Below are 27215 nucleotides of genomic sequence, written 5' to 3' on the forward strand. Positions count from 1 at the left end.
ATCCTCCTCCAGTCCCGATCCTCCTCCAGTTCTGATCCTCCTCCAGTCCCTGATCCTCCTCTGGCCCTGATCCTCCTCCAGTCCCAATACTCCTCCAGGCCTGACTCTCCTCCGGTCCCAATACTCCTCCAGTCCCGATCCGCCTCCAGTCCTGATCCTCCTCCAGTTCCTGCCCCTCCTCTGGCCCTGATTCTCCGCCAGTCCCAATCCTCCTCCAGTCCCAATTATCCTCCAGTCCTGATCCGCCTTCAGTCCCAATCCTCCTCTAGTTCCAATCCTCCTCCAGTCCCAATCCTCCTCCAGCTCTGATCCTCCTCCAGTCCCAATCCTCCTCCAGCCCTGATCCTCCACCAGTCTCAATCCTCCTCCAGTCCCTGATCCTCCTCCAGTCCCAATCATCCTCTAGTCCATGATCCTCCTCCAGTCCCGCTCCTCCTCCAGTCTCTGATCCTCCTCCAGTCCTGCTCCTCCTCCGGTCCTGATCCTCCACCAGTCGCGATCCTCCTCCAGTTCCGATCCTTCTCCAGTCTCAATCCTCCTCTAGGCCTGATCCTCCTGCAGTCCCAATCCTCCTCCAGCCCTGATCCTCCTCCAGTCCCAATCCTCCACCAGTCCTGATCCTCCTCAAGTTCCAATCCTCCTCCAGTTCTGATCCTCCTCCAGTCCCTGATCCTCCTCTGGCCCTGATCCTCCTCCAGTCCCAATCCTCCTCCGGCCCTGATTCTCCTCCAGTCCCAATCCTCCTCCAGTCCTGATCCTCCTCCAGTCCCAATCCTCCTCCAGTCCTGATCCACCTCCAGTTCCAGTCCTCCTCTAGTCCCAATCCTCCTCCAGACCCAATCCTCCTCCAGCCCTGATGCGCCTCCAGTCCCAATCCTCCTCCAGCCCTGATCCTCCTCCAGTCTCAATCCTCCTTCAGTCCCTGATCCTTCTCCAGTCCCAATTCTCCTCGAGTCCCTGATCCTCCTCCAGTCCCGCTCCTCCTCCAGTCTCTGATCCTCCTCCGGCCCTGATTCTCCTCCAGTCCCAATCCTCCTCCAGTCCTGATCCTGCTCCAGTCCCAATCCTCCTCCAGTCCTGATCCTCCTCCAGTCCCAATCCTCCTCTAGTCCCAATCCTCCTCCAGTTCCAATCCTCCTCCAGCCCTGATCCTCCTCCAGTCTCAATCCTCCTCCAGTCCCGATCCTCCTCCAGTCCTGATCCTCCTCCAGTCCCTGATCCTCCTCCGGCCCTGATTCTCCTCCAGTCCCAATCCTCCTCCAGTCCTGATCCTCCTCCAGTCCAAATCCTCTGCCAGTCCTGATCCTCCTCCAGTCCCAGTCCTCCTCTAGTCCCAATCCTCCTCCAGTCCCAATCCTCCTCCAGCCCTGATCCTCCTCCAGTCCCAATACTCCTCCAGCCCTGACCCTCCTCCGGTCCCAATACTCCTCCAGTCCCGATCCTCCTCCAGTCCTGATCCTCCTCCAGTTCGTGCCCCTCCTCTGGCCCTGATTCTCCGCCAGTCCCAATCCTCCTCCAGTCCTGATCCTCCTCCAGTCCCATTTATCCTCCAGTCCTGATCCGCCTCCAGTCCCAATCCTCCTTTGGTTCCAATAGTCCTCCAGTCCCAATCCTCCTCCAGCCCTGATCCTCCTCCAGTCCCAATCCTTCTCCAGCCCTGATCCTCCTCCAGTCTCAATCCTCCTCCAGTCCCTGATCCTCCTCCAGTCCCAATCGTCCTCTAGTCCATGATCCACCTCCAGTCCCGCTCCTCCTCCAGTCTCTGATCCTCCTCCAGTCCCGCTCCTCCTCCGGTCCTCATCCTCCTCCTGTCGCGATCCTCCTCCAGTCCCGATCCTCCTCCAGTCTCAATCCTCCTCTAGGCCTGATCCTCCTCTAGTCCCAATCCTCCTCCAGCCCTGATCCTCCTCCAGTCCCAATCCTCCTCCAGTCCTGATCATCCTCAAGTTCCAATCCTCCTCCAGTTCTGATCCTCCTCCAGTCCCTGATCCTCCTCTGGCCCTGATCCTCCTCCAGTCCCAATCCTCCTCCTGCCCTGATTCTCCTCCAGTACCAATCCTCCTCCAGTCCTGATCCTCCTCCAGTCCCAATCCTTCTCCAGTCCTGATCTTCCTCCAGTTCCAGTCCTCCTCTAGTCCCAATCCTCCTCCAGTCCCAATCCTCCTCCAGCCCTGATGCGACTCCAGTCCCGATCCTCCTCCAGTCTCAATCCTCCTCTAGGCCTGATCCTCCTCCAGTCCCAATCTTCGCCCAGCCCTGATCCTCCTCCAGTCCCAATCCTCCTCCAGTCCTGATCCTCCTCAAGTTCCAATCCTCCTCCAGTTCTGATCCTCCTCCAGTCCATGATCCTCCTCTGGCCATGATCCTCCTCCAGTCCCAATCCTCCTCCAATCCTGACCCTCCTCCAGTCCCAATCCTCCTCCTGCCCTGATTCTCCTCCAGTCCCAATCCTCCTCCAGTCCTGATCCTCCTCCAGTCCCAATCCTCCTCCAGTCCTGATCTTCCTCCAGTTCCAGTCGTCCTCTAGTCCCAATCCTCCTCCAGTCCTAATCCTCCTCCAGCCCTGATGCGCCTCCAGTCCCAATCCTCCTCCAGCCCTGATCCTCCTCCAGTCTCAATCCTCCTCCAGTCCCTGATCCTTCTCCAGTCCCAATCCTCTTCGAGTCCCTGATCCTCCTCCAGTCCCGCTCTTCCTCCAGTCTCTGATCGTCCTCCAGTCCCAATCCTCCTCGAGTCCCTGATCCTCCTCCAGTCCCGCTCCTCCTCCAGTCTCTGATCGTCCTCCAGCCCTGCTCCTCCACCGGTCCTGATCCTCCTCAAGTTCCAATCCTCCTCCAGTTCTGATCCTCCTCCAGTCCCTGATCCTCCTCTGGCCCTGATCCTCCTCCAGTCCCAATCCTCCTCCAGTCCTGATCCTCCTCCAGTCCCAATCCTCCTCCGGCACTGATTCTCCTCCAGTCCCAATCCTCCTCCAGTCCTGATCCTCCTCCAGTCCCAATCCTCCTCCAGTCCTGATCCTCCTCCAGTTCCAGTCCTCCTCTAGTCCCAATCCTCCTCCAGCCCTGATCCGCCTCCAGTCCCAATCCTCCTCCAGCCCTGATCCTCCTCCAGTCTCAATCCTCCTCCAGTCCCTGATCCTTCTCCAGTCCCAATCCTCCTCTAGTCCCTGATCCTCCTCCAGTCCCGCTCCTTCTCCAGTCTCTAATCGTCCCCCAGCCCTGCTCCTCCACCGGTCCTGATCCTCCTCCAGTCCCGATCCTCCACCAGTTCTGATCCTCCTCCAGTCCCTGATCCTCCTCTGGCCCTGATCCTCCTCCAGTCCCAATCCTCCTCCAGCCCTGATCCTCCACCAGTCTCAATCCTCCTCCAGTCCCTGATCCTCCTCCAGTCCCAATCATCCTCTAGTCCATGATCCTCCTCCAGTCCCGCTCCTCCTCCAGTCTCTGATCCTCCTCCAGTCCTGCTCCTCCTCCGGTCCTGATCCTCCACCAGTCGCGATCCTCCTCCAGTTCCGATCCTTCTCCAGTCTCAATCCTCCTCTAGGCCTGATCCTCCTGCAGTCCCAATCCACCTCCAGCCCTGATCCTCCTCCAGTCCCAATCCTCCACCAGTCCTGATCCTCCTCAAGTTCCAATCCTCCTCCAGTTCTGATCCTCCTCCAGTCCCTGATCCTCCTCTGGCCCTGATCCTCCTCCAGTCCCAATCCTCCTCCGGCCCTGATTCTCCTCCAGTCCCAATCCTCCTCCAGTCCTGATCCTCCTCCAGTCCCAATCCTCCTCCAGTCCTGATCCACCTCCAGTTCCAGTCATCCTCTAGTCCCAATCCTCCTCCAGTCCCAATCCTCCTCCAGCCCTGATGCGCCTCCAGTCCCAATCCTCCTCCAGCCCTGATCCTCCTCCAGTCTCAATCCTCCTCCAGTCCCTGATCCTTCTCCAGTCCCAATTCTCCTCGAGTCTCTGATCCTCCTCCAGTCCCGCTCCTCCTCCAGTCTCTGATCGTCCTCCAGCCCTGCTCCTCCAGCGGTCCTGATCCTCCTCCAGTCCCGATCCTCCTTCAGTTCTGATCCTCCTCCAGTCCCTAATCCTCCTCTGGCCCTGATCCTCCTCCAGTCCCAATCCTCCTCCAGCCCCGATCCTCCTCCGGTCCCAATCCTCCTCCAGTCCCGATCCTCCTCCAGTCCTGATGCTGCTCCAGTCCCAATCCTCCTCCAGTCCTGATCCTCCTCCAGTCCCAATCCTCCTCTAGTCCCAATCCTCCTCCAGTTCCAATCCTCCTCCAGCCCTGATCCTCCTCCAGTCTCAATCCTCCTCCAGTCCCGATCCTCCTCCAGTCCTGATCCTCCTCCAGTCCCTGATCCTCCTCCGGCCCTGATTCTCCTCCAGTCCCAATCCTCCTCCAGTCCTGATCCTCCTCCAGTCCAAATCCTCTGCCAGTCCTGATCCTCCTCCAGTCCCAGTCCTCCTCTAGTCCCAATCCTCCTCCAGTCCCAATCCTCCTCCAGCCCTGATCCTCCTCCAGTCCCAATACTCCTCCAGCCCTGACCCTCCTCCGGTCCCAATACTCCTCCAGTCCCGATCCTCCTCCAGTCCTGATCCTCCTCCAGTTCGTGCCCCTCCTCTGGCCCTGATTCTCCGCCAGTCCCAATCCTCCTCCAGTCCTGATCCTCCTCCAGTCCCATTTATCCTCCAGTCCTGATCCGCCTCCAGTCCCAATCCTCCTTTGGTTCCAATAGTCCTCCAGTCCCAATCCTCCTCCAGCCCTGATCCTCCTCCAGTCCCAATCCTTCTCCAGCCCTGATCCTCCTCCAGTCTCAATCCTCCTCCAGTCCCTGATCCTCCTCCAGTCCCAATCGTCCTCTAGTCCATGATCCACCTCCAGTCCCGCTCCTCCTCCAGTCTCTGATCCTCCTCCAGTCCCGCTCCTCCTCCGGTCCTGATCCTCCTCCTGTCGCGATCCTCCTCCAGTCCCGATCCTCCTCCAGTCTCAATCCTCCTCTAGGCCTGATCCTCCTCCAGTCCCAATCCTCCTCCAGCCCTGATCCTCCTCCAGTCCCAATCCTCCTCCAGTCCTGATCATCCTCAAGTTCCAATCCTCCTCCAGTTCTGATCCTCCTCCAGTCCCTGATCCTCCTCTGGCCCTGATCCTCCTCCAGTCCCAATCCTCCTCCTGCCCTGATTCTCCTCCAGTACCAATCCTCCTCCAGTCCTGATCCTCCTCCAGTCCCAATCCTTCTCCAGTCCCGATCTTCCTCCAGTTCCAGTCCTCCTCTAGTCCCAATCCTCCTCCAGTCCCAATCCTCCTCCAGCCCTGATGCGCCTCCAGTCCCGATCCTCCTCCAGTCTCAATCCTCCTCTAGGCCTGATTCTCCTCCAGTCCCAATCTTCCTCCAGCCCTGATCCTCCTCCAGTCCCAATCCTCCTCCAGTCCTGATCCTCCTCAAGTTCCAATCCTCCTCCAGTCCTGATCCTCCTCAAGTTCCAATCCTCCTCCCGTTCTGATCCTCCTCCAGTCCCTGATGCTCCTCTGGCCATGATCCTCCTCCAGTCCCAATCCTCCTCCTGCCCTGATTCTCCTCCAGTCCCAATCCTCCTCCAGTCCTGATCCTCCTCCAGTCCCAATCCTCCTCCAGTCCTGACCTTCCTCCAGTTCCAGTCGTCCTCTAGTCCCAATCCTCCTCCAGTCCTAATCCTCCTCCAGCCCTGATGCGCCTCCAGTCCCAATCCTCCTCCAGCCCTGATCCTCCTCCAGTCTCAATCCTCCTCCAGTCCCTGATCCTTCTCCAGTCCCAATCCTCTTCGAGTCCCTGATCCTCCTCCAGTCCCGCTCCTCCTCCAGTCTCTGATCGTCCTCCAGTCCCAATCCTCCTCGAGTCCCTGATCCTCCTCCAGTCCCGCTCCTCCTCCAGTCTCTGATCGTCCTCCAGCCCTGCTCCTCCACCGGTCCTGATCCTCCTCAAGTTCCAATCCTCCTCCAGTTCTGATCCTCCTCCAGTCCCTGATCCTCCTCTGGCCCTGATCCTCCTCCAGTCCCAATCCTCCTCCAGTCCCAATCCTCCTCCAGTCCCAATCCTCCTCCAGCCCTGATCCGCCTCCAGTCCCGCTCCTCCTCCAATCCCAATCCTCCTTCAGTCCCACTCCTCCTCCAGTCCCAATCTTCCTCCAGTCCTGATCCTCCTCCAGTCTCAATCCTCCTCCAGTCCTGATCCTCCTCCAGTCCCAATACTCCTCCAGTCTTGATCCTCCACCAGTCCCAATTCTCCTCCAGTTCTGATCCTCCTCCAGTCCCCGATCCTCCTCTGGCACTGATCCTCCTCCAGTCCCAATCCTCCTCCAACCGTGATCCTCCTATGGTCCCAATCCTCCTCCAGTCCCGATCCTCCTCCAGTCCTGATCCTCCTCCAGTCCCTGATCCTCCTCCGACCCTGATTCTCCTCCAGTCCCAATCCTTCTCCAGTCCTGATCCTCCCCCAGTCCCAATCCTCCTCCAGTCCTGATCCTCCTCCAGTCCCAGTCCTCCTCTAGTCACAATCCTCCTCCAGTCCCAATCCTCCTCCAGCCCTGATCCTCCTCCAGTCTCAATCCTCCTCCAGCCCTGATCCTCCTCCAGTCTCAATCCTCCTCCAGTCCCTGATACTCCTCCAGTCCCAATCCTCCTCTAGTCCCTGATCCTCCTACAGTCCCGCTCCTCATTCAGTCTCTGTTCCTCCTCCAGTCCTTCTCCTCCACCGGTCCTGATCCTCCTCCAGTCCCGATCCTCCTCCAGTTCTGATCCTCCTCCAGTCCCTGATCCTCCTCTGGCCCTGATCCTCCTCCAGTCCCAATACTCCTCCAGGCCTGACTCTCCTCCGGTCCCAATACTCCTCCAGTCCCGATCCGCCTCCAGTCCTGATCCTCCTCCAGTTCCTGCCCCTCCTCTGGCCCTGATTCTCCGCCAGTCCCAATCCTCCTCTTGTTCCAATCCTCCTCCAGTCCCAATCCTCCTCCAGCTCTGATCCTCCTCCAGTCCCAATCCTCCTCCAGCCCTGATCCTCCACCAGTCTCAATCCTCCTCCAGTCCCTGATCCTCCTCCAGTCCCAATCATCCTCTAGTCCATGATCCTCCTACAGTCCCGCTCCTCCTCCAGTCTCTGATCCTCCTCCAGTCCTGCTCCTCCTCCGGTCCTGATCCTCCTCCAGTCGCGATCCTCCTCCAGTTCCGATCCTCCTCCAGTCTCAATCCTCCTCTAGGCCTGATCCTCCTGCAGTGCCAATCCTCCTCCAGCCCTGATCCTCCTCCAGTCCCAATCCTCCTCTAGTCGCAATCCTCCTCCAGTTCCAATCCTCCTCCAGCCCTGATCCTCCTCCAGTCTCAATCCTCCTCCAGTCCCGATCTTCCTCCAGTCCTGATCCTCCTCCAGTCCCTGATCCTCCTCCGGCCCTGATTCTCCTCCAGTCCCAATCCTCCTCCAGCCCTGATCCTCCTCCAGTCCCAATCCTCCTCCAGTCCTGATCATCCTCAAGTTCCAATCCTCCTCCAGTTCTGATCCTCCTCCAGTCCCTGATCCTCCTCTGGCCCTGATCCTCCTCCAGTCCCAATCCTCCTCCTGCCCTGATTCTCCTCCAGTACCAATCCTCCTCCAGTCCTGATCCTCCTCCAGTCCCAATCCTTCTCCAGTCCCGATCTTCCTCCAGTTCCAGTCCTCCTCTAGTCCCAATCCTCCTCCAGTCCCAATCCTCCTCCAGCCCTGATGCGCCTCCAGTCCCGATCCTCCTCCAGTCTCAATCCTCCTCTAGGCCTGATTCTCCTCCAGTCCCAATCTTCCTCCAGCCCTGATCCTCCTCCAGTCCCAATCCTCCTCCAGTCCTGATCCTCCTCAAGTTCCAATCCTCCTCCAGTCCTGATCCTCCTCAAGTTCCAATCCTCCTCCCGTTCTGATCCTCCTCCAGTCCCTGATGCTCCTCTGGCCATGATCCTCCTCCAGTCCCAATCCTCCTCCTGCCCTGATTCTCCTCCAGTCCCAATCCTCCTCCAGTCCTGATCCTCCTCCAGTCCCAATCCTCCTCCAGTCCTGACCTTCCTCCAGTTCCAGTCGTCCTCTAGTCCCAATCCTCCTCCAGTCCTAATCCTCCTCCAGCCCTGATGCGCCTCCAGTCCCAATCCTCCTCCAGCCCTGATCCTCCTCCAGTCTCAATCCTCCTCCAGTCCCTGATCCTTCTCCAGTCCCAATCCTCTTCGAGTCCCTGATCCTCCTCCAGTCCCGCTCCTCCTCCAGTCTCTGATCGTCCTCCAGTCCCAATCCTCCTCGAGTCCCTGATCCTCCTCCAGTCCCGCTCCTCCTCCAGTCTCTGATCGTCCTCCAGCCCTGCTCCTCCACCGGTCCTGATCCTCCTCAAGTTCCAATCCTCCTCCAGTTCTGATCCTCCTCCAGTCCCTGATCCTCCTCTGGCCCTGATCCTCCTCCAGTTCCAATCCTCCTCCAGTCCCAATCCTCCTCCAGTCCCAATCCTCCTCCAGCCCTGATCCGCCTCCAGTCCCGCTCCTCCTCCAATCCCAATCCTCCTTCAGTCCCACTCCTCCTCCAGTCCCAATCTTCCTCCAGTCCTGATCCTCCTCCAGTCTCAATCCTCCTCCAGTCCTGATCCTCCTCCAGTCCCAATACTCCTCCAGTCTTGATCCTCCACCAGTCCCAATTCTCCTCCAGTTCTGATCCTCCTCCAGTCCCCGATCCTCCTCTGGCACTGATCCTCCTCCAGTCCCAATCCTCCTCCAACCGTGATCCTCCTATGGTCCCAATCCTCCTCCAGTCCCGATCCTCCTCCAGTCCTGATCCTCCTCCAGTCCCTGATCCTCCTCCGACCCTGATTCTCCTCCAGTCCCAATCCTTCTCCAGTCCTGATCCTCCCCCAGTCCCAATCCTCCTCCAGTCCTGATCCTCCTCCAGTCCCAGTCCTCCTCTAGTCACAATCCTCCTCCAGTCCCAATCCTCCTCCAGCCCTGATCCTCCTCCAGTCTCAATCCTCCTCCAGCCCTGATCCTCCTCCAGTCTCAATCCTCCTCCAGTCCCTGATACTCCTCCAGTCCCAATCCTCCTCTAGTCCCTGATCCTCCTACAGTCCCGCTCCTCATTCAGTCTCTGTTCCTCCTCCAGTCCTTCTCCTCCACCGGTCCTGATCCTCCTCCAGTCCCGATCCTCCTCCAGTTCTGATCCTCCTCCAGTCCCTGATCCTCCTCTGGCCCTGATCCTCCTCCAGTCCCAATACTCCTCCAGGCCTGACTCTCCTCCGGTCCCAATACTCCTCCAGTCCCGATCCGCCTCCAGTCCTGATCCTCCTCCAGTTCCTGCCCCTCCTCTGGCCCTGATTCTCCGCCAGTCCCAATCCTCCTCTTGTTCCAATCCTCCTCCAGTCCCAATCCTCCTCCAGCTCTGATCCTCCTCCAGTCCCAATCCTCCTCCAGCCCTGATCCTCCACCAGTCTCAATCCTCCTCCAGTCCCTGATCCTCCTCCAGTCCCAATCATCCTCTAGTCCATGATCCTCCTACAGTCCCGCTCCTCCTCCAGTCTCTGATCCTCCTCCAGTCCTGCTCCTCCTCCGGTCCTGATCCTCCTCCAGTCGCGATCCTCCTCCAGTTCCGATCCTCCTCCAGTCTCAATCCTCCTCTAGGCCTGATCCTCCTGCAGTGCCAATCCTCCTCCAGCCCTGATCCTCCTCCAGTCCCAATCCTCCTCTAGTCGCAATCCTCCTCCAGTTCCAATCCTCCTCCAGCCCTGATCCTCCTCCAGTCTCAATCCTCCTCCAGTCCCGATCTTCCTCCAGTCCTGATCCTCCTCCAGTCCCTGATCCTCCTCCGGCCCTGATTCTCCTCCAGTCCCAATCCTCCTCCAGTCCTGATCCTCCTCCAGTCCAAATCCTCTGCCAGTCCTGATCCTCCTCCAGTCCCAGTCCTCCTCTAGTCCCAATCCTCCTCCAGTCCCAATCCTCCTCCAGCCCTGATCCTCCTCCAGTCCCTATACTCCTCCAGCCCTGACCCTCCTCCGGTCCCAATACTCCTCCAGTCCCGATCCTCCTCCAGTCCTGATCCTCCTCCAGTTCGTGCCCCTCCTCTGGCCCTGATTCTCCGCCAGTCCCAATCCTCCTCCAGTCCTGATCCTCCTCCAGTCCCATTTATCCTCCAGTCCTGATCCGCCTCCAGTCCCAATCCTCCTTTGGTTCCAATCCTCCTCCAGTCCCAATCCTCCTCCAGCCCTGATCCTCCTCCAGTCCCAATCCTTCTCCAGCCCTGATCCTCCTCCAGTCTCAATCCTCCTCCAGTCCCTGATCCTCCTCCAGTCCCAATCGTGCTCTAGTCCATGATCCACCTCCAGTCCCGCTCCTCCTCCAGTCTCTGATCCTCCTCCAGTCCCGCTCCTCCTCCGGTCCTGATCCTCCTCCTGTCGCGATCCTCCTCCAGTCCCGATCCTCCTCCAGTCTCAATCCTCCTCTAGGCCTGATCCTCCTCCAGTCCCAATCCTCCTCCAGCCCTGATCCTCCTCCAGTCCCAATCCTCCTCCAGTCCTGATCATCCTCAAGTTCCAATCCTCCTCCAGTTCTGATCCTCCTCCAGTCCCTGATCCTCCTCTGGCCCTGATCCTCCTCCAGTCCCAGTCCTCCTCCGGCCCTGATTCTCCTCCAGTACCAATCCTCCTCCAGTCCTGATCCTCCTCCAGTCCCAATCATTCTCCAGTCCTGATCTTCCTCCAGTTCCAGTCCTCCTCTAGTCCCAATCCTCCTCCAGTCCCAATCCTCCTCCAGCCCTGATGCGCCTCCAGTCCCGATCCTCCTCCAGTCTCAATCCTCCTCTAGGCCTGATTCTCCTCCAGTCCCAATCTTCCTCCAGCCCTGATCCTCCTCCAGTCCCAATCCTCCTCCAGTCCTGATCCTCCTCAAGTTCCAATCCTCCTCCAGTTCTGATCCTCCTCCAGTCCCTGATCCTCCTCTGGCCATGATCCTCCTCCAGTCCCAATCCTCCTCCAGTCCTGATCCTCCTCCAGTCCCAATCCTCCTCCAGTCCTGATCTTCCTCCAGTTCCAGTCGTCCTCTAGTCCCAATCCTCCTCCAGTCCCAATCCTCCTCCAGCTCTGATCCTCCTCCAGTCCCAATCCTCCTCCATCCCTGATCCTCCACCAGTCTCAATGCTCCTCCAGTCCCTGATCCTCCTCCAGTCCCAATCATCCTCTAGTCCATGATCCTCCTCTAGTCCCGCTCCTCCTCCAGTCTCTGATCCTCCTCCAGTCCTGCTCCTCCTCCGGTCCTGATCCTCCTCCAGTCGCGATCCTCCTCCAGTTCCGATCGTCCTCCAGTCTCAATCCTCCTCTAGGCCTGATCCTCCTGCAGTCCCAATCCTCCTCCAGCCCTGATCCTCCTCCAGTCCCAATCCTCCTCCAGTCCTGATCCTCCTCAAGTTCCAATCCTCCTCCAGTTCTGATCCTCCTCCAGTCCCTGATCCTCCTCTGGCCCTGATCCTCCTCCAGTCCCAATCCTCCTCCGGCCCTGATTCTCCTCCAGTCCCAATCCTCCTCCAGTCCTGATCCTCCTCCAGTCCCAATCCTCCTCCAGTCCTGATCCACCTCCAGTTCCAGTCGTCCTCTCGTCCCAATCCTCCTCCAGTCCCAATCCTCCTCCAGCCCTGATGCGCCTCCAGTCCCAATCCTCCTCCAGCCCTGATCCTCCTCCAGTCTCAATCCTCCTCCAGTCCCTGATCCTTCTCCAGTCCCAATTCTCCTCGAGTCCCTGATCCTCCTCCAGTCCCGCTCCTCCTCCAGTCTCTGATCGTCCTCCAGCCCTGCTCCTCCAGCGGTCCTGATCCTCCTCCAGTCCCGATCCTCCTCCAGTTCTGATCCTCCTCCAGTCCCTAATCCTCCTCTGGCCCTGATCCTCCTCCAGTCCCAATCCTCCTCCAGCCCTGATCCTCCTCCGGTCCCAATCCTCCTCCAGTCCCGATCCTCCTCCAGTCCTGATGCTGCTCCAGTCCCAATCCTCCTCCAGTCCTGATCCTCCTCCAGTCCCAATCCTCCTCTAGTCCCAATCCTCCTCCAGTTCCAATCCTCCTCCAGCCCTGATCCTCCTCCAGTCTCAATCCTCCTCCAGTCCCAATCCTCCTCCAGTCCTGATCCTCCTCCAGTCCCTGATCCTGCTCCAGTCCCAATCCTCCTCCAATCCTGATCCTCCTCCAGTCCCAATCCTCCTCTAGTCCCAATCCTCCTCCAGTTCCAATCCTCCTCCAGCCCTGATCCTCCTCCAGTCTCAATCCTCCTCCAGTCCCGATCCTCCTCCAGTCCTGATCCTCCTCCAGTCCCTGATCCTCCTCCAGCCCTGATCCTCCTCCAGTCCCAATCCTCCTCCAGTCCTGATCCTCCTCAAGTTCCAATCCTCCTCCAGTTCTGATCCTCCTCCAGTCCCTGATCCTCCTCTGACCATGATCCTCCTCCAGTCCCAATCCTCCTCCAGTCCTGATTCTCCTCCAGTCCCAATCCTCCTCCTGCCCTGATCCTCCTCCAGTCTCAATCCTCCTCCAGTCCCTGATCCTTCTCCAGTCCCAATCCTCCTCGAGTCCCTGATCCTCCTCCAGTCCCGCTCCTCCTCCAGTCTCTGATCGTCCTCCAGTCCCAACCCTCCTCGAGTCCCTGATCCTCCTCCAGTCCCGCTCCTCCTCCAGTCTCTGATCGTCCTCCAGCCCTGCTCCTCCACCGGTCCTGATCCTCCTCCAGTCCCGATCCTCCTCCAGTTCTGATCCTCCTCCAGTCCCTAATCCTCCTCTGGCCCTGATCCTCCTCCAGTCCCAATCCTCCTCCAGCCCTGATCCTCCTCCGGTCGCAATCCTCCTCCAGTCCCGATCCTCCTCCAGTCCTGATCCTCCTCCAGTCCCAATACTCCTCCAGTCCTGATCCTCCTCCAGTCCCAATCCTCCTCTAGTCCCAATCCTCCTCCAGTCCCAATCCTCCTCCAGCCCTGATCCTCCTCCAGTCTCAATCCTCCTCCAGTCCCCGATCCTCCTCTGGCACTGATCCTCCTCCAGTCCCAATCCTCCTCCAACCGTGATCCTCCTATGGTCCCAATCCTCCTCCAGTCCCGATCCTCCTCCAGTCCTGATCCTCCTCCAGTCCCTGATCCTCCTCCGGCCCTGATTCTCCTCCAGTCCCAATCCTCCTCCAGTCCTGATCCTCCTCCAGTCCAAATCCTCTGCCAGTCCTGATCCTCCTCCAGTCCCAGTCCTCCTCTAGTCCCAATCCTCCTCCAGTCCCAATCCTCCTCCAGCCCTGATCCTCCTCCAGTCCCAATACTCCTCCAGCCCTGACCCTCCTCCGGTCCCAATACTCCTCCAGTCCCGATCCTCCTCCAGTCCTGATCCTCCTCCAGTTCGTGCCCCTCCTCTGGCCCTGATTCTCCGCCAGTCCCAATCCTCCTCCAGTCCTGATCCTCCTCCAGTCCCATTTATCCTCCAGTCCTGATCCGCCTCCAGTCCCAATCCTCCTTTGGTTCCAATAGTCCTCCAGTCCCAATCCTCCTCCAGCCCTGATCCTCCTCCAGTCCCAATCCTTCTCCAGCCCTGATCCTCCTCCAGTCTCAATCCTCCTCCAGTCCCTGATCCTCCTCCAGTCCCAATCGTCCTCTAGTCCATGATCCACCTCCAGTCCCGCTCCTCCTCCAGTCTCTGATCCTCCTCCAGTCCCGCTCCTCCTCCGGTCCTGATCCTCCTCCTGTCGCGATCCTCCTCCAGTCCCGATCCTCCTCCAGTCTCAATCCTCCTCTAGGCCTGATCCTCCTCCAGTCCCAATCCTCCTCCAGCCCTGATCCTCCTCCAGTCCCAATCCTCCTCCAGTCCTGATCATCCTCAAGTTCCAATCCTCCTCCAGTTCTGATCCTCCTCCAGTCCCTGATCCTCCTCTGGCCCTGATCCTCCTCCAGTCCCAATCCTCCTCCTGCCCTGATTCTCCTCCAGTACCAATCCTCCTCCAGTCCTGATCCTCCTCCAGTCCCAATCCTTCTCCAGTCCCGATCTTCCTCCAGTTCCAGTCCTCCTCTAGTCCCAATCCTCCTCCAGTCCCAATCCTCCTCCAGCCCTGATGCGCCTCCAGTCCCGATCCTCCTCCAGTCTCAATCCTCCTCTAGGCCTGATTCTCCTCCAGTCCCAATCTTCCTCCAGCCCTGATCCTCCTCCAGTCCCAATCCTCCTCCAGTCCTGATCCTCCTCAAGTTCCAATCCTCCTCCAGTCCTGATCCTCCTCAAGTTCCAATCCTCCTCCCGTTCTGATCCTCCTCCAGTCCCTGATGCTCCTCTGGCCATGATCCTCCTCCAGTCCCAATCCTCCTCCTGCCCTGATTCTCCTCCAGTCCCAATCCTCCTCCAGTCCTGATCCTCCTCCAGTCCCAATCCTCCTCCAGTCCTGACCTTCCTCCAGTTCCAGTCGTCCTCTAGTCCCAATCCTCCTCCAGTCCTAATCCTCCTCCAGCCCTGATGCGCCTCCAGTCCCAATCCTCCTCCAGCCCTGATCCTCCTCCAGTCTCAATCCTCCTCCAGTCCCTGATCCTTCTCCAGTCCCAATCCTCTTCGAGTCCCTGATCCTCCTCCAGTCCCGCTCCTCCTCCAGTCTCTGATCGTCCTCCAGTCCCAATCCTCCTCGAGTCCCTGATCCTCCTCCAGTCCCGCTCCTCCTCCAGTCTCTGATCGTCCTCCAGCCCTGCTCCTCCACCGGTCCTGATCCTCCTCAAGTTCCAATCCTCCTCCAGTCCCAATCCTCCTCCAGTCCCTGATCCTCCTCTGGCCCTGATCCTCCTCCAGTCCCAATCCTCCTCCAGTCCCAATCCTCCTCCAGTCCCAATCCTCCTCCAGCCCTGATCCGCCTCCAGTCCCGCTCCTCCTCCAATCCCAATCCTCCTTCAGTCCCACTCCTCCTCCAGTCCCAATCTTCCTCCAGTCCTGATCCTCCTCCAGTCTCAATCCTCCTCCAGTCCTGATCCTCCTCCAGTCCCAATACTCCTCCAGTCTTGATCCTCCACCAGTCCCAATTCTCCTCCAGTTCTGATCCTCCTCCAGTCCCCGATCCTCCTCTGGCACTGATCCTCCTCCAGTCCCAATCCTCCTCCAACCGTGATCCTCCTATGGTCCCAATCCTCCTCCAGTCCCGATCCTCCTCCAGTCCTGATCCTCCTCCAGTCCCTGATCCTCCTCCGACCCTGATTCTCCTCCAGTCCCAATCCTTCTCCAGTCCTGATCCTCCCCCAGTCCCAATCCTCCTCCAGTCCTGATCCTCCTCCAGTCCCAGTCCTCCTCTAGTCACAATCCTCCTCCAGTCCCAATCCTCCTCCAGCCCTGATCCTCCTCCAGTCTCAATCCTCCTCCAGCCCTGATCCTCCTCCAGTCTCAATCCTCCTCCAGTCCCTGATACTCCTCCAGTCCCAATCCTCCTCTAGTCCCTGATCCTCCTACAGTCCCGCTCCTCATTCAGTCTCTGTTCCTCCTCCAGTCCTTCTCCTCCACCGGTCCTGATCCTCCTCCAGTCCCGATCCTCCTCCAGTTCTGATCCTCCTCCAGTCCCTGATCCTCCTCTGGCCCTGATCCTCCTCCAGTCCCAATACTCCTCCAGGCCTGACTCTCCTCCGGTCCCAATACTCCTCCAGTCCCGATCCGCCTCCAGTCCTGATCCTCCTCCAGTTCCTGCCCCTCCTCTGGCCCTGATTCTCCGCCAGTCCCAATCCTCCTCTTGTTCCAATCCTCCTCCAGTCCCAATCCTCCTCCAGCTCTGATCCTGCTCCAGTCCCAATCCTCCTCCAGCCCTGATCCTCCACCAGTCTCAATCCTCCTCCAGTCCCTGATCCTCCTCCAGTCCCAATCATCCTCTAGTCCATGATCCTCCTACAGTCCCGCTCCTCCTCCAGTCTCTGATCCTCCTCCAGTCCTGCTCCTCCTCCGGTCCTGATCCTCCTCCAGTCGCGATCCTCCTCCAGTTCCGATCCTCCTCCAGTCTCAATCCTCCTCTAGGCCTGATCCTCCTGCAGTGCCAATCCTCCTCCAGCCCTGATCCTCCTCCAGTCCCAATCCTCCTCTAGTCGCAATCCTCCTCCAGTTCCAATCCTCCTCCAGCCCTGATCCTCCTCCAGTCTCAATCCTCCTCCAGTCCCGATCTTCCTCCAGTCCTGATCCTCCTCCAGTCCCTGATCCTCCTCCGGCCCTGATTCTCCTCCAGTCCCAATCCTCCTCCAGTCCTGATCCTCCTCCAGTCCAAATCCTCTGCCAGTCCTGATCCTCCTCCAGTCCCAGTCCTCCTCTAGTCCCAATCCTCCTCCAGTCCCAATCCTCCTCCAGCCCTGATCCTCCTCCAGTCCCAATACTCCTCCAGCCCTGACCCTCCTCCGGTCCCAATACTCCTCCAGTCCCGATCCTCCTCCAGTCCTGATCCTCCTCCAGTTCGTGCCCCTCCTCTGGCCCTGATTCTCCGCCAGTCCCAATCCTCCTCCAGTCCTGATCCTCCTCCAGTCCCATTTATCCTCCAGTCCTGATCCGCCTCCAGTCCCAATCCTCCTTTGGTTCCAATCCTCCTCCAGTCCCAATCCTCCTCCAGCCCTGATCCTCCTCCAGTCCCAATCCTTCTCCAGCCCTGATCCTCCTCCAGTCTCAATCCTCCTCCAGTCCCTGATCCTCCTCCAGTCCCAATCGTGCTCTAGTCCATGATCCACCTCCAGTCCCGCTCCTCCTCCAGTCTCTGATCCTCCTCCAGTCCCGCTCCTCCTCCGGTCCTGATCCTCCTCCTGTCGCGATCCTCCTCCAGTCCCGATCCTCCTCCAGTCTCAATCCTCCTCTAGGCCTGATCCTCCTCCAGTCCCAATCCTCCTCCAGCCCTGATCCTCCTCCAGTCCCAATCCTCCTCCAGTCCTGATCATCCTCAAGTTCCAATCCTCCTCCAGTTCTGATCCTCCTCCAGTCCCTGATCCTCCTCTGGCCCTGATCCTCCTCCAGTCCCAGTCCTCCTCCGGCCCTGATCCTCCTCCAGTCCCAATCCTCCTCCAGCCCTGATCCTCCTCCAGTCCCAATCATTCTCCAGTCCTGATCTTCCTCCAGTTCCAGTCCTCCTCTAGTCCCAATCCTCCTCCAGTCCCAATCCTCCTCCAGCCCTGATGCGCCTCCAGTCCCGATCCTCCTCCAGTCTCAATCCTCCTCTAGGCCTGATTCTCCTCCAGTCCCAATCTTCCTCCAGCCCTGATCCTCCTCCAGTCCCAATCCTCCTCCAGTCCTGATCCTCCTCAAGTTCCAATCCTCCTCCAGTTCTGATCCTCCTCCAGTCCCTGATCCTCCTCTGGCCATGATCCTCCTCCAGTCCCAATCCTCCTCCAGTCCTGATCCTCCTCCAGTCCCAATCCTCCTCCAGTCCTGATCTTCCTCCAGTTCCAGTCGTCCTCTAGTCCCAATCCTCCTCCAGTCCCAATCCTCCTCCAGCTCTGATCCTCCTCCAGTCCCAATCCTCCTCCATCCCTGATCCTCCACCAGTCTCAATGCTCCTCCAGTCCCTGATCCTCCTCCAGTCCCAATCATCCTCTAGTCCATGATCCTCCTCTAGTCCCGCTCCTCCTCCAGTCTCTGATCCTCCTCCAGTCCTGCTCCTCCTCCGGTCCTGATCCTCCTCCAGTCGCGATCCTCCTCCAGTTCCGATCGTCCTCCAGTCTCAATCCTCCTCTAGGCCTGATCCTCCTGCAGTCCCAATCCTCCTCCAGCCCTGATCCTCCTCCAGTCCCAATCCTCCTCCAGTCCTGATACTCCTCAAGTTCCAATCCTCCTCCAGTTCTGATCCTCCTCCAGTCCCTGATCCTCCTCTGGCCCTGATCCTCCTCCAGTCCCAATCCTCCTCCGGCCCTGATTCTCCTCCAGTCCCAATCCTCCTCCAGTCCTGATCCTCCTCCAGTCCCAATCCTCCTCCAGTCCTGATCCACCTCCAGTTCCAGTCGTCCTCTCGTCCCAATCCTCCTCCAGTCCCAATCCTCCTCCAGCCCTGATGCGCCTCCAGTCCCAATCCTCCTCCAGCCCTGATCCTCCTCCAGTCTCAATCCTCCTCCAGTCCCTGATCCTTCTCCAGTCCCAATTCTCCTCGAGTCCCTGATCCTCCTCCAGTCCCGCTCCTCCTCCAGTCTCTGATCGTCCTCCAGCCCTGCTCCTCCAGCGGTCCTGATCCTCCTCCAGTCCCGATCCTCCTCCAGTTCTGATCCTCCTCCAGTCCCTAATCCTCCTCTGGCCCTGATCCTCCTCCAGTCCCAATCCTCCTCCAGCCCTGATCCTCCTCCGGTCCCAATCCTCCTCCAGTCCCGATCCTCCTCCAGTCCTGATGCTGCTCCAGTCCCAATCCTCCTCCAGTCCTGATCCTCCTCCAGTCCCAATCCTCCTCTAGTCCCAATCCTCCTCCAGTTCCAATCCTCCTCCAGCCCTGATCCTCCTCCAGTCTCAATCCTCCTCCAGTCCCGATCCTCCTCCAGTCCTGATCCTCCTCCAGTCCCTGATCCTGCTCCAGTCCCAATCCTCCTCCAATCCTGATCCTCCTCCAGTCCCAATCCTCCTCTAGTCCCAATCCTCCTCCAGTTCCAATCCTCCTCCAGCCCTGATCCTCCTCCAGTCTCAATCCTCCTCCAGTCCCGATCCTCCTCCAGTCCTGATCCTCCTCCAGTCCCTGATCCTCCTCCAGCCCTGATCCTCCTCCAGTCCCAATCCTCCTCCAGTCCTGATCCTCCTCAAGTTCCAATCCTCCTCCAGTTCTGATCCTCCTCCAGTCCCTGATCCTCCTCTCACCATGATCCTCCTCCAGTCCCAATCCTCCTCCAGTCCTGATTCTCCTCCAGTCCCAATCCTCCTCCTGCCCTGATCCTCCTCCAGTCTCAATCCTCCTCCAGTCCCTGATCCTTCTCCAGTCCCAATCCTCCTCGAGTCCCTGATCCTCCTCCAGTCCCGCTCCTCCTCCAGTCTCTGATCGTCCTCCAGTCCCAACCCTCCTCGAGTCCCTGATCCTCCTCCAGTCCCGCTCCTCCTCCAGTCTCTGATCGTCCTCCAGCCCTGCTCCTCCACCGGTCCTGATCCTCCTCCAGTCCCGATCCTCCTCCAGTTCTGATCCTCCTCCAGTCCCTAATCCTCCTCTGGCCCTGATCCTCCTCCAGTCCCAATCCTCCTCCAGCCCTGATCCTCCTCCGGTCGCAATCCTCCTCCAGTCCCGATCCTCCTCCAGTCCTGATCCTCCTCCAGTCCCAATACTCCTCCAGTCCTGATCCTCCTCCAGTCCCAATCCTCCTCTAGTCCCAATCCTCCTCCAGTCCCAATCCTCCTCCAGCCCTGATCCTCCTCCAGTCTCAATCCTCCTCCAGTCCCTGATCCTCCTCCAGTCCCAATCCTTCTCTAGTCCCTGATCCTCCTCCAGTCTTGCTCCTGCTCCAGTCTCTGATCCTCCTCCAGTCCTGCTCCTCCTCCGGTCCTGATCCTCCTCCAGTCCCAATCCTCCTCCAGTCCTGATCCTGCTCCAGTCCCAATCCTCCTCTAGTCCCAATCCTCCTCCAGTCCCAATCCTCCTCCAGCCCTGATCCTCCTCTAGTCTCAATCCTCCTCCAGTCCCTGATCCTCCTCCAGTCCCAATCCTCCTCTAGTCCCTGATCCTCCTCCAGTCTTGCTCCTGCTCCAGTCTCTGATCCTCCTCCAGTCCTGCTCCTCCTCCGGTCCTGATCCTCCTCCAGTACCGATGCTCTTCCAGTCCCGATCCTCCTCCAGTCTCGATCCTCCTCCTGGCCCGATCCTCCTCCAGTCCCAATCCTCCTGCAGCCCTGATCCTGCTCCAGTCCTGATCCTCCTCCAGTCCCAATCCTCCTCCTATCCCTGATCATCCTCCAGTCCTGATCCTCCTCCAGTCCCAATCCTCCTCCAGTCCTGATCCTGCTCCAGTCCCTGATCATCCTTTGGCCCTGATCCTCCTCCAGTCCCAATCCTACTCCAGCCCTGATCCTCCTCCGGTCCCAATCCTCCTCCACTCCCGAACCTCCTCCATTCCTGATCCTCCTCCAGTCCCTGATCCTCCTCTGGCCCTGATTCTCCTCCAGTCCCAATCCTCCTCCAGTCCCAATCCTCCTCCAGTCCTGATCCTGCTCCAGTCCCAATCCTCCTCTAGTTCCATTCCTCCTCCAGTCCCAATCCTCCTCCATCCCTGATCCTCCTCGAGTCTCAATCCTCCTCCAGTCCCTGATCCTCCTCCAATCCCAATCCTCCTTTAGTCCCTGATCCTCCTCCAGTCCCGCTCCTCCTCCAGTCTCTGATCCTCCTCCAGTCCTGCTCCTCCTCCGGTCCTGATCCTCCTCCAGTCCCGATCCTCCTCCTGTCCCGATCCTCCTCCAGTCCCAATCCTCTTCCAGCCCTGATCCTGCTCCAGTCCTGATCCTCCTCCAGTCCCAATCCTCCTCCAATCCCTGATCCTCCTCCAGTCCTGATCCTCCTCCAGTCCCAAACCTCCTCCAGTCCTGATCCTCCTCCAGTCCCAATCCTCCTCCAGTCCTGATCCTCCTCCAGTCTCGATCCTCCTCCAGTTCTGATCCTCCTCCAGTCCCTGATCCTCCTCTGGCCCTGATCCTCCTCCAGTCCCAATCCTCCTCCAGCCCTGATCCTCCTCCGGTCCCTGATCCTCCTCCAGCCCTGATCCTCCTCCAGTCCCAATATTCCTCCAGTCCCGATCCTCCTCCAGTCCTGATCCTCCTCCAGTCTCTGATCCTCATCTGGCCCTGATTCTCATCCAGTCCCAATCCTCCTCCAGTCCTGATCTTGCTCCAGTCCCAATCGTCCTCCACTCCTGATCCTGCTCCAGTCCCAATCCTCCTCTAGTCCCAATTCTCCTCCAGTCCCAATCCTCCTCCAGCCCTGATCCTCCTCCAGTCCCAATCCTCCTCCAGCCCTGATCCTCATCCAGTCTCAATCCTCCTCCAGTCCCTGATCCTCCTCCAGTCCCAATTCTCCTCTAGTCCCTGATCCTCCTCCAGACCCGCTCCTCCTCCAGTCTCTGATCCTCCTCCAGTCCTGCTCCTTCTCCGGTCCTGATCCTCCTCCAGTCCCGATCCTCCTCCAGTCCTGATCCTCCTCCAGTCTCGATCCTCCTCCAGGCCCAATCCTCCGCCAGTCCCAATCCTCCTCCAGCCCTGATCCTCCTCCAGTCCCAATCCTCCTCCAGTTCCAATCCTCCTCCGGCCCTGATCCCTCCCCAGTCCCGCTCCTCACCCAGTCCCAATCTTCCTTCAGTCCCGATCCTCCTCCAGTCCCGATCATCCTCCAGACCCTGATCCTCCTCCGCTCCCAATCCTCCTCCACTCCCAATCCTCCTCCAGTCCCTGATCCTTCTCCAGTCCTGATCCTCCTCCAGTCCCAATCCTCCTCCAGCCCTGATCCTCCTCCAGTCCTGATCCTCCTCTGGCCCTGATCTTCCTCCAGTCCCAATCCTCCTCTGGCCCTGATCTTCCTCCAGTCCCAATCCTCCTCTGGCCCTGATCCTCCTCCAGCCTCTGATTTCCCCCCCTTCCCACCCCCTTTTCTGTGGCCTAGTGCCGCAGGCCTACCTGCCCGCGGATGGGAAATAGAGTTTTGAAATGCTTTCTAGCCTCGCCCTTTCTGCCTCCAAGATAAAATTCTGGAGAATGTCATTCATTTCCTCACTTCCTGCCATCCAAATGAATGGGAACTAAATGATGTCATCACCTAAATATGGCATTTGTGCAATAAAAAATGATAGATGAATTCAGAGCTGGCCAGATTTGAAATGAACATATGCGAGGCAATTGTAATATATTTATGCTTGGGGTCACCAGACACCAGAGGGCGCCGCTGTCGGATGTCATTCAGGCAATACAGCAAGTTGGATCTTGTACTTATCCAAGGCGTGAATAAAAGAGATCAGGTACACCGTTGATAATAATAAGATACTTGTGTTATTACATTGGTGACGAGGTAAACTAAGAACTTGCGTATTTACAATGGGCACTATTGGAATTCTGCACAAATTCGTGAATGGTGATATTGGGCAGATTTTGTCGACTGCCTGGATCAATATTTTTTTGCCAACAAAATAGAGGAGGAGGCTGATGCAGTCCGTCGCCGGGTGGTTCTCCTCACGGTCTGTGGTCAGAAGGTTTACAGCATCATAATCAGGAAGTTCAGTGATCAGGAAGGCCAATGGAATCTTAGCCTTTATTGCAAAGGGGATGGAGTATAAAAGCAGGGAAGTCTTGCTATAGTTGTACAGGGTATTGGTGAGGCCACACCTGGAATACTGCGTGCAGTTTTGGTTTCCATATTTATGAAAGGATATACTTGCTTTGGAGGCAGTTCAGAAAAGGTTCACAAGGGTGATTCCAGAGATGAGAGGGTTGACTTATGAGGAAAGGTGGAGTAGGTGGGCCTCTACTCATTGGCATTCAGAAGAATGAGAGGTGATCTTATTGAACCGTATAAGATTATGATGGGGCTTGACAAGGTGGATGCAGAGAGGATGTTTCCACTGACAGGGGAGACTAGAACTAGAACTTAGAATAAGGGGCCGCCAATTTTGAGATGAGGAGAAATTTCTTCCCTCAGAGGGTTGTGGATCTGTCTCACTGCCTCAGAGAGCTGTGAAAGCTGGGACATTGAATACATTTAAGACAGAAATAGACAGTTTCTTAAACGATAAGGGAATAAGAGGTTATGGAAAGCGGGCAGGGAAGTGGACCTGAGTCCATGATCGGTTCAGCCATGATCGTATTAAATGGCAGAGCAGGCTCGAGGGGCTGCATGGCCTTCTCCTGCTCCTATTTCTTATGTTCTCATGTTTTTATCATGAAGAACCTTCTCTCACCTTTATGTCCAACTTCCAAATCTTACGAAGAATTGTGTGATTTGGTGCATGACCATCTAAAGCCAAAGGAAGGGATCATGATCTCATGCTATCGCTTCTACATGTATGTCCGTGCTGAGGGCCAGGGCATGTCAGGATTTTCCGCCGACCTACAACGTCTTGCTGAGCTGCATAAGTTTGGGAACACGTTGGAAGACATGTTGAGAGACTTTTTCATGATAGGCATCAACCATGATGTGAGTCTTTGCAAATTATTAGTCAACGAGAAACTGGACTTGAAAAAGACCATCACGATTGCCCAGGCATGCATGATGATTGATGAGAACTTGAGGCAGATATCAGCAAAAGGTCGGAGCTCCACAGCAGGCTTGTCAGGTACTGTAAACAAGATTGTGTCGTCTTCTGGCAAAGCTGCTCATGGCAATGCCAAACCAACTGTTTACGTGAAACCGGTATGAAGCTGAGTTCACCTTGTTGGCATTGTGGGGGCAATTATCGATCTCATCAGTGTTGGTTTAAACAACACTCCTGTAATGGTTGTTCGAAAGTGGGACATCTACAGAAAATGAGACCATAACTGAGCAAGCGTGCTGCTGCTCATCATATTGTTGATGATGACCAGTCCAGTGCTGAATTTGATACATAACCTGATGTTACAATAAAAGTGCTTATTAATGATAAAATTGATTCTGTGTATGTATAAATGTTAAAAATGAGGTGATACGAAAAGGCAATTTTGAAAGAGACAAAATGGACACTCACAGGCCTCCAGCGTGTTCTGTGTGTATTTTGTATTCTGGCTGGACAGAGCTTAAAGGTGTGTATTGGAAAGCCATTGACCAAATCAAGGAATGAGCCGGTCCTCCAGACAGACACATGTGTGAGGAGAGTCAATAAGGAACTGCCCTGGAACCTGAATCCAATCCTGAGGCTTTCTGAGAAACAATGGCTTTGAGAGGTATAAGAACTCAAGTCAAAGACTTCTCTCTCTCTCCTTCTCTCCTGAGCACACGGCAAACCACCTACTCAAGACCAGCCGAAACATCAGGCCGTGTAATCAGCCAGCCAGCCAGCGGAAAGTGACATATACCTTTTTATAAATCATTATTGTAACATTGTATCTGTTGTAACTAAGTCGATCTGTAGGATAGCTGACGACTGCTGATAAATGTGTATGTGTGTGTGTTTAATAAACTATTCCAAATTGTTTTAAAAGAATCAGTCTTGCTGTCAACTTAATGCCAGATATTTAGAAATCTTGGGGCTCGTCCGGGATATGGCGAGACAGCTTTTTGATGATTCTTTTGAACAATTGAAAATTTCGGGAGTTGCGATTCTAACCTATGTTGCGAAGTATAAATATAAACGGTTAAACGGATCGGGAGCGTTGCGTCTTAAGGAGCAGTCATCTCGATAGTTGGAACTGTTTAAATGGGGATCCACCAGTAGTTATATTCAAAAGACACAGGATGAAACATAGAAATATAGAAACATAGAAAATAGGTGCAGGAGTAGGCCTTTCGGCCCTTCGAGCCTGCACCACCATTCAAGAAGATCATGGCTGAACATTCACCTCAGTACCCCTTTCCTGCTTTCTCTCCACACCCCTTGATCCCTTTAGCCATAAGGGCCATATCTAACTCCCTCTTGAATATATCCAATGAACTGGCATCAACAACTCGCTGCGGTAGGGAATTCCACAGGTTAACAACTCTCTAAGTGAAGAAGTTTCTCCTCATCTCAGTCCTAAATGGCTTACCCCTTATCCTTAGATTGTGTCCCCTGGTTCCGGACTTCCCGAACACCAGGAACATTCTTCCTGCATCTAATCTGTCCAGTGCTGTCAGAATTTTATATGTTTCTCTGAGATCTCCTCTCATCCTTCTAAACTCCAGTGAATAAAGGCCCAGTCGATCCAGTCTCTCCTCATATGTCAGTCCAGCCATGCCAGGAATCAGTTGAATCTTCGCTGCACTCCCTCAATAGCAAGAACGTCCTTCCTCAGATTAGGTGACCAAAACTGAATACAATATTCCAGGTGAGGCCTCACCAAGGGCCTGTACAAATGCAGTAACACCTTCCTGCTCCTATACTCAAAATCCCTAGCTATGAAGGCCAATATACCATTTGCCTTTTCACCGCCTGCTGTACCTGCATGACAAATTTCAATGACTGATGTACCATGACACCCAGGTCTCGTTGCACCTCCCTTTTTCCTAATCTGCCACCATTCAGATAATATTCTGCCTTCGTGCTTTTGCCCCCAAAGTGGACAACCTCACATTTATCCACATTGTACTGCATCTGCCATGCATTTGCGCACACACCTAATCTGTCCAAGTCACCCTGCAGCCTCTTAGCATCCTCCTCACAGCTCACACCGCCATCCAGTTTAGTGTCATCTGCAAACTTGGAGGTATTACACTTCGTTCATCTAAATCATTAATGTATATTATAAATAGCTGGGGCCCCAGCACAGAACCTTGCGGTACCCCACTAGTCACTGCCTGCCATTCTGAAAAGTACCCATTTACTCCGACTCTTTGCTTCCTGTCTGCCAACCAGTTCACAATCCACGTCAGCACACTACCCCCAATCCCATGTGCTTTAACTTTGCACATTAATCTCTTGCGTGGGTCCTTGTCGAAAGCTTTCTGAAAGTCCAAATACACCACATCAACTGGTTCTCCCTTGTCCACTCTACTGGAAACATCCTCAAAAAATTCCAGAAGATTTGTCAAGCATGATTTCCCTTTCACAAATCCATGCTGACTTGGACATATCATGTCACCTCTTTTCAAATGCGTTGCTAAGACATCCTTAATAACTGATTCCATCATTTTACCCACTACTGATGTCAGGCTGACCGGTCTATAATTCTCTGTTTTCTTTCTCCCTCCTTTTTTAAAAAGTGGGGTTACATTGGCTACCCTCCACTCCATAGGAACTGATCCAGAGTCAATGGAATGTTGGAAAATGACTGCCATATTTAGCGGAATTTTCTGAATGCTTTCCCACTCCTTAAGTACTCTGGGATGCAAACCATCAAACCCTGGGGATTTATCGGCCTTCAATCCCATCAATTTCCACAACACAATTTCCCGACTAATAAGGATTTCCCTCAGTTCCTCCTTCTTACTAGACCCTCTGGCCCCTTTTATATCCGGAAGGTTGTTTGTGTCCTCCTTAGTGAATACCGAATCAAGTACTTGTTCAATTGGTCTGCCATTTCTTTGTTCCCAGTTATAACTTCCCCTGATTCTGACTGCAGGGTACCTACGTTTGTCTTTACTAACCTTTTTCTCTTTACATATCTATAGAAGCTTTTGCAGTCCGTTTTAATGTTCCCTGCAAGCTTCCTCTCGTACTCTATTTTCCCTGCCCTAATCAAACCCTTTGTCCTTCTCTGCTGAGTTCTAAATTTCTCCTAGTCCCCTGATCATCCTGGAGCCATGTCTCTGTAATCCCAATCACATCATATCTATTAAAGTCTATTTGCACAGTTAATTCATCCACTTTATTACGGATACTCCTTGCATTAAGACACAAAGCCTTCAGGCTTGTTTTTTTAACACACTTTTTCCTTTTAGAATTATGATGTAGTGTGGCCCTTTTTGTTTCTTGCCTTTGCTTACTCAACCTTCCACTGTTGCTTTTTACCTTTCTACCATCTGTTTCTGACTGCATATTACTTCGCCCTATCTCGCTGCATAGGTTCCCATCCCCCTGCCATATTAGTTTAAACACTCCCGAACTGCATTAGCAAATGTTACTCCCAGGACATCAGTTCCAGTCCTGCCCAAGTGTAGACCGTCCCTTTTGTACAGGTCCCACTTCCCCCAGAACTGGTTCCAATGTCCCAGGAATTTGAATCCCTCCCTCTTGCACCACTGCTCAAACCACATATTTATTCGAACTATCCTGCTCCCTCTACTCTGATTAGCACATGGCACTGTTAGCAATCCAGAGATTACTACCTTTGAGGTCCTACTTTTTAATTTAACTCCTAGCTCCCTAAATTCAGCTTGTAGGACTCTTCCCGCTTCTTACCTATATCGTTGGTACCTACATGTACCACAACAACTGGCTGTTCACCCTCCCTCTCCAGAATGCTCTGCAGCCACTCCGAGACATCCTTGACCCTTGCACCAGGGAGGCAACATACCATCCTGGAGTCTCGGTTGCGGCCGAAGAAACTCCTATCTATTCTCCTTACAATAGAATCCCCTATCACTATAGCTCTCCCACTCTTTTTCCCGCCCTTCTGTGCAGCAGAGCCACCCATGGTGGCATGAATCTGGCTGCTGGTGCTTTCCCCTGGTAAGTCATCTCCCCTAACAGTATCCAAAACGGTATATCTGTTTTGGA

This window comes from Pristiophorus japonicus, chromosome 10 (genome assembly GCF_044704955.1).
Source record: "Pristiophorus japonicus isolate sPriJap1 chromosome 10, sPriJap1.hap1, whole genome shotgun sequence".
Lineage (NCBI taxonomy): Eukaryota > Metazoa > Chordata > Chondrichthyes > Pristiophoridae > Pristiophorus > Pristiophorus japonicus.